This window comes from Triticum urartu, chromosome 3 (genome assembly GCF_003073215.2).
Source record: "Triticum urartu cultivar G1812 chromosome 3, Tu2.1, whole genome shotgun sequence".
Lineage (NCBI taxonomy): Eukaryota > Viridiplantae > Streptophyta > Magnoliopsida > Poales > Poaceae > Triticum > Triticum urartu.
In genome coordinates, this window is record NC_053024.1 from 426,867,139 (window position 1) to 426,874,913 (window position 7,775).

Genomic DNA, 7,775 nt, shown 5'->3' on the forward strand with positions numbered 1-7,775 from the left:
TGATGAGGGAGGTGTCACCTGATAATTTGAATCAGACGGATTAAGAGGTTGTCTGAAATAATCTGCCTTGGGGTAAGAATGGTCAGAAGTAGGAGAGACCTCAGACCGGCGCTTCCGAACCGGGGTATCAGGTAAACCGGCTGAAGTGACCTGTTGGCCACTGTGTCGGGTTGTCCGGCGAGCTTCATGTTGCTGAGTCTTCAAAATAAATGTTGGATCCAAGTGAGCAAGAGCATGAGAAAAGCTTACTTTCCGGACTACTTGGCGGGTTTTTTGAGTTGGCATAGAGTCTGAACCGGAGGAAAGGGAAATTACCTCTACATCATCAGCTTGACTGCCTTCTACGTCCTCCTGAGGAATATCAATGTTAATGAGATGCATGAAAAGAGAGCCAAGTGAGTCAAGTTCTACCTCAACTTCCATCATCAGTGTCGTCATGAAGCTCCATGTTGATCCGATCAGCCGTTTTCTGTTTTGACGTCAGTTTGACGGCTTTGGTTTTGGGGCAAGATGGTTTGACCGCTTTGTCCCCAGTTGGCTTTACTGCTTTTTCTACGGTTTTTTGTTTCGAGAAGGGGTCATCACCCTATACATACATACACAGAAGAAGGATTACAGGTTGCACCAGGTAAAAATATTAGAGATGAAAAGGAAGTACAATGCTTACAACAGGCGGTTTGTTCTTGGCATAGAAGGGACTCAAACCGGTTTGACTACAGACCAGCTCCGATTCATTCAAAATATTTTTTACGCCTTCAGTAACTTCTTCCTCGTAGACTTGAAGGTTGCAATGGCATTGAGGATCGTCAAACCGGGACGCCGGCTTAGAGGCAAGATGCTCCAAGATATCCAACAACACACGAAATCCATACCTGTTAGACCATTGGCCATAAAGGCCCAGAGTTTGGTGAGTTGAGGGGCATATTTCGCCCTTTCGGCAAAGCTCAAGCGTTGCGGCATCGGATGAGTATTGGGGATTTTTGTCTTCAGGAGAAGTATCTCTACAATAAAACCAAGTTTGGTTCCATTCCTTTGGGTGGCTGTGATGTTTGGCATGAGGAAACTCAACTTCTTTCCTCTTTTGAATCGAGACACCACCAAGTTCTGCGTTCAGGCCATTTACAAACTCTGTGCGCCGGCTTAAGTGAAAGAAATCCTGGAACAGTTCTGCAGTTGGTTCTTCCTATAGGTATGCTTCACAGAAGACCTGGAAGTTGCATAGGTTGGATACTGAATTTGGCCCAGTATCTTGGGGATGGAGTTGGAAATTGGCAAGCACATCCCGGTAAAACTTTGATCCTGGAGGTTTGAAGCCACGGCTTATGTGGTCGACAAAGACCACCACCTCACCCTGCCTTGGGGTCGGAGGATTTTCTGTTCCTGGAACTCGCCATTTAATTTCAGTTTTCTTACGCAAGGAGCCGATGCTAACCATCTCATTCAGCTGAGTTTCAGTAACTCGGGAACGAGCCCAGTTGCAAGCAGTGAATTGTTTGGCCATTGTGAAACAAACAAGCTGAAAATGAAAGGCCGGTTTATAAGTCACGCATGATGATATGCAAGATACAATGGAGTAAGACATGTACTGATATGCAAAATGGCATAAACCGGAGACCAATGCAATAAGGGAAAAAAGGTAATACCAGGACAGGGGTACTTAGACACTGTTAAATCGGAGTATAACTATGAAGGTAAAGGGCTCCTCCGGTTTATGAGAGGGCTAATGTTATAGATTGATTATGCAAAGTTAAACCGCCTAGGTTGGCGTGAGGAGAAACAGATTTCACAGAGACATATGAAAATTTCAGATCTATGGTAAGACAGAAAAGAAAAAAATTGACCTAAAAAGGGGGTAAGACCCGAAACAGTTTTATGAAGGACTACATCAGTTTTTGCACATAAGGATCTATGGTGGAAACAACCACGGCAAGGGATACGATAGGTGCGAAGCATTCATCTACAGGACAAGGAAGAACAGCCCAAAAGCTCCGATGAACTTCAAGAATCGCGAAGAACAGAGAAACCCTAATGGATCTAGAAAGGAAGGGGGAAGGACTTACTGCGGCCGCGGAAGCAGCGGAGGTGTGCTGCGGAACTCTGGTGCGAACAAGTCGATGCAGCGGCCGACGGTGAAGCAGAGGCGAGGCTTGGCGATGACGGCGGCGCTCAGGTGTGAAGACGTCGCGAGGAAGAAGAAGGGAGGAAAGGAGAGTGGAAAGAAAATAAAAGGGGTCCTCTACCCCTATTTATAAGGTGAAGCGATGAAACGGCAAGTGCGGGAATCAAGGAGCCCAAAATGGATAAGTTAATAAGGGTGTTGCCTCGGTGATTGAATACACATTAAATGAAGGTAATCTTCGACTTCAACGGATGGATGGCGTCAGGGCGGTTTATCATAATCTTGAAGTATGACATCACGACGGTTTACAAGATCAAGGTGAAGATATGAGGGAGGAATTTTTCTAAGTGTAGAAGATTGACATGAACAAGTTCAAATCAATCTGGGGCCTAATGTTGGGGATATTACTACTGGAGGTAAACCGGCCTTATGTAGCCGGGTTAACTCCTTGAAGATTAGAAGCCCATGAAGATGCAAGGATGATGGCGCTTTACGAAGGCCCAAGGCCCAAAGGCGGGTTAAAGCCTGTAAATGTAAACCGACCTAGTCATGTAACTTGTACTGTAAGATAGGAAGGATAGAGACCGAACCGGACACATTTATGATCCAGCTCAGGGAATCTGTAGCCCGGCAGGCGTCAACCTATGTATATAAAGGGATGACCCGACAGCGGTTTAGGCACAGACAACAACTCGAGAGCCAGACAAAGCGGATTCGCTCCCTGGCCTTCGAAACCCTAGCAATACCGATCACAACTAGACGTAGGCTTTTACCTTCCTTGAAGGGGCCGAACTAGTATAAAATCCCCGTGTCCCCTTGTCCGGTTTAACCCCTTTGAGCTAACCCGTAGCGATGGCTCCACATCTAAGTCCTTTCACAAGGACATCTGCCGTGACAAACCCACGACACAGACCTTCCGCTTTATCCTTCAAAATCCAAAGTTTGGAGTGTTTCCGAATGCTGTATCGGTCGTAAACACCGAAGTATGTTCGGAAACCAGGCAGTCCGGTCATAGTTGCTTGAGCTGACAAGTTGTATTCGGGGAGTTATGTTATATTACATTTGATCGTAAGAAACATCTTCCAGAGAGAATAGTTCCGTTAAGGGTTCCTCTCCCTGGGCCAGCATGCGTTGTTGTGCATGCCTGAGCTGTGATGCTAAAAATCACAGTACACGTTTTATTTTGGGGGCTTGTATCTCAACGAGGGCAGTTCATCTTTTGTCCGCCGACCTATTATTCCCTTAGGAACGCTAGCTTTCGGCTTCACTAGTCTAAGGTACACGTCCGGATAACCCGGATGTAACAATCACAGAGGTGCTCCCTTTATATCATAGCCGAACAAACGGGAACGTAGGACATAAGCACAGGAGCCAGGCAACCCAGCTTCGCAAAAATTTAAGTCATAAAGGTGCATATAATGGCGAAGAAAAGACATATATGAGAAGACGACACATATATACGACGAGTTTGATGCTCGATAAATAATAATAAGCTTTTGTGACTAGAAGCCCCCAAGTATTGGGGGATGTACATTTAAGGATGTGTACCCCTTAAGTGTGCGGTTTATCCAAACATGGGCTAGAAGTCGTATAAAAACGAAAAGAAGAAAGAGAGAAAAGATAAAAAAGGTAACGAACAATGAGTCCGGACTTAGGCGTAGAATCTTTGGAGTCTGGCAGCGTTCCATGGGTTCGGCTCTAGGCGATTGTCCGATGCATTACGAAGGCGATAGGCTCCTCCAGTGAGAACTTCATCTATAATGAAGGGACCCTACCATTTGGGCTTGAGCATGTCCTTTTTATTCTCTGGTAGGCGTAGAACGAGTTCACCAATATTATAAGTCTTGGCTCGCACTTCCCTGCTTTGGTACCTTCGAGCTTGTTGTTGGTAGAATGATGAACGAGCTTTTACGACATCGTGCTCATCCTCCAGGACATCTAAGTCATCTTGTCGATCGAGCTCGGCCTCTCTCTCTCTTTCTCTTCGTACATGCGTACTCAAGGTGGGTTGGAATAATATCACAGGGCAAGACGGCCTCTGCGCCGTACACCATAAAGAATGGTATGTATCCGGTCGTGCGATTGGGCGTGGTCCACAGCCCCCTGAGTACGGAGTCGAGCTCCTCAACCCAGTTTTTATCTGACTCCTTTAAGGATCGCACTAGTCTGGGTTTAATGCCACTCATTACCAGGTCATTATCCCGTTTGACTTGACCATTTTTTGAGGGTGATAGATGGAGGCATAATTGAGCTTGATGCCCAGATTAGCACACCAAGTTTTTACCTCATTGGTTGTGAAGTTAGAGCTGTTATCGGTAATGATGTTGTGTGGGACACCATAACAGTGTACGACACCGGATATGAAATCTATCACTCGTCCGGCTTCGGCCGTTTTAACTTGTTTGGCCTCTATCCACTTAGTGAATTTATCTACCATGACCAGCAGGTATTTTTTCGTATGGCTTTCCCCTTTAAGGGGTCCGACAATGTCAAGCCCCTAGTCCGCAAAATGCCAAGTATGGGGATTGTCTGTAGGGCGGTAGGCGGCATATGGCTTTGATTGGCGAAAAGTTGGCATCCTACGCAACGTTGGATGAGGTCTTGTGCATCCGCTCGGGCCGTAGGCTAGAAAAAGCCAGTGTGGAAGGCCTTACTTACAAGGGCCCGAGCTGCGGTGTGATGGCCGCCAAGACCAGCATGGATTTCATCCAAGAGCTGCCGCCCCTCTTCTTCGGAGATACATCTTTGAAGGACTCCGATAGTACTTTTCTTGTAGAGCTCTCCTTCATGAACCTTCTAGGCTTTCGAGCGTCGAACGACACAACGGGCCTCATTCTGGTCCTCAGGGAGCTCTCATCTATTAAGGTAGGCCAGGAAGGGTTCGGTCCATGGGGCGATTACTGCCATAATTACATGGGCCAATGGTGTTATTTCGGTGGCCGAGCCCCCGATGATATCAGAATTGTGTTCGGAATCTGGGGGTATGATCGGCTCCGGACTGGTGTTGCTGCTCTCGTGCTGCCATACCACAGATGTCTTGAAGAGCCTCTCCACAAAGGTATTGGGTGGGACGGGGTCGCGCTTAGCACCCATGCGAGCAAGGATGTCCGCTACTTGATTACTCTCTCGGGGCACACGATGAAACTCGAGCCCCTCAAACCGAGCCGATATTTGAAGTACGACATTGCAGTAGGCCGCCATCTTCGGATCTTGGCATCAAATTCTCCGTTTATTTGGGATACTGCAAGGTTTGAATCCCCGCGCACGTCGAGGCATTGTATGCCCATGGAGATAGCCATCCGAAGACCATGCAATAGGGCCTCATATTCAGCTGCGTTATTGGAGTCTGTATACAGTATTTGGAGCACATAACGAACCGTGTCTCCTATGGGGGATGTCAGGACGACACCAGCCACAAGTTCGGCTAGCATTTTAGAGTCGTCGAAGTGCATCACCCAGTTGGAATATGTGCCGTACTATTTACGGAGTTCGGCCTCTGTCCATTCGGCGACGAAGTCAGCCAATACCTGAGATTTAATGGCTTGGTGTGGCTTATATGTTATTTCAAACGGTAAGAGCTCAATGGCCCATTTGGCAATCTGGCCGGTGGCGTCCTGGTTGTTTACGATATCATTAAGTGGTACTTCGGAAGCCACCATGATCGAACACTCCTGAAAGTAGTGTCGTAGCTTTCGGGATGCCATGAAGACCGCATACGCTATCTTTTGATAATGTGGGTATTGGGATTTGCATGGTGTGACGACCATCGATACATAGTATAGTGGTTTTTGAAGTGGGAATTTATGTCCCTCTTCTTCTCGTTCGACGACGAGGACTGCACTCACCACCTGGTGCGTTATAGATATGTATAGCAACATGGGTTCACCGACGTTTGGCGCATCCAGGATTGGGTTGCTTTCTAACAAAGCTTTTATTTCTTCCAGTCCAGATGTTGCAGCATCCGTCCACGCAAAGTGGTCGGCGCGTCGGAGCAGGCGATACAATGGCAGTGCCTTTTCTCCTAATCTGGAGATGAAGCGGCTCAAAGCTGCCACGCACCCAGCTTGTTTTTGGACCTGCTTGAGGTATGTTGGTGTAGCCAACTGTGACAGGGCTCGGATTTTGGCTGGGTTTGCTTCGATTCCCCTATTGGAAACAATAAACCCAAGCATTTTTCTGGCGGAAACGCCGAAAACACACTTTTCTGTATTGAGCCGTATGTCATATCTTCGGAGGTTGTCAAATGTAAGGCGTAAGTCGTCCACCAACGATTCGACATGCTTAGTTTTGATGACTACAGCATCTACATATGCCTCAGTTTTCTTGCCGATTTGCTTTTCCAGGCACGTTTGAATCATGCGTTGGTATGTGGCGCCGGTGTTTTTTAACCCGAAGGGCATGGTGTTGAAGCAGAAGGGCCCGTATGGGGTGATGAATGCCGTTGCGGCTTGGTCGGATTCCTTCATTTTGATCTGATGGTATCTGGAGTATGCGTCGAGGAAGCACAGTGAGTCGTGTCCTACGGTTGCATCAATAATCTGCTCGATGCGAGGTAGTGGGAAGGGATCCCAAGGGCAGGCTTTATTAAGGTCCTTGAAGTCGACACACAAGCACCAAGATTTATCCTTCTTCGACACCATGACCAGGTTTGCTAGCCACTGAGGATGTTTGATCTCTCTGATAAACCCGTCTTCGAGGAGCTTGGCTAGCTCCTCCCCCATAGCCTGTCACTTGGGTTCGGAAAATCGCCGCAGCGTTTGCTTGACTGGTTTGTATGCCTTTAGTATATTGAAACTGTGTTCGGCCAGCGCGTGAGGGATTCCTGGCATATCCGAGGGGTGTCAGGCGAAGATATCCCAATTCTCATGCAAGAACGTGTGCAATGCGGCGTCGATCATCGGATCCAGCTGTGCGCCAATGGAAGCTGTTTTCTTGGGGTCCGTCGGGTGAACTTCAAATTTGACTACAAGGGTGCACTCTCATAAGTCGCCTGACTCAATTACAAAGAAACAAAAGCCCACTACAGGGCGTGGAACCGTATTGGAGGGATGGCTTAACGGACCCTGCAAAATTCATAGTACACGGATACCATTCCATCACACAGCCTTAGAGCATGTTGGGTACTCCGGCGGGTGGCCAAGAGCGGTGAGGATCTCCTCATTCAAAACACCGCAGAGCACCATCCCATGGATAACAATACAATATTGAAAGTTGAGGGAGTCCTGGATTAGGGTTCTCCGGATAGCCGGACTATATCCTTTGGTCGGACTGTTGGACTATGAAGATACGAGATTGAAGACTTCGTCCTGTGTCCGGATGGGACTCTACTTGGCATGGAAGGCAAGCTAGGCAATACGGATATGCATATCTCCTCCTTTGTAACCGGCCTTGTGTAACCCTAGCCTCCTCCGGTGTCTATATAAACCGGAGGGTTTTAGTCCGTAGGACAACATACAATCATACCATAGGCTAGCTTCTAGGGTTTAGCCTCTCTGATCTCGTGGTAGATCAACTCTTGTACCACTCATATTATCAATAATAATCAAGCAGGACGTAGGGTTTTACCTCCATCAAGAGGGCCCGAACCTGGGTAAAACATCGTGTCCCCTGCCTCCTGTTACCATCCGCCTTAGACGCACAGTTCGGGACCCCCTAC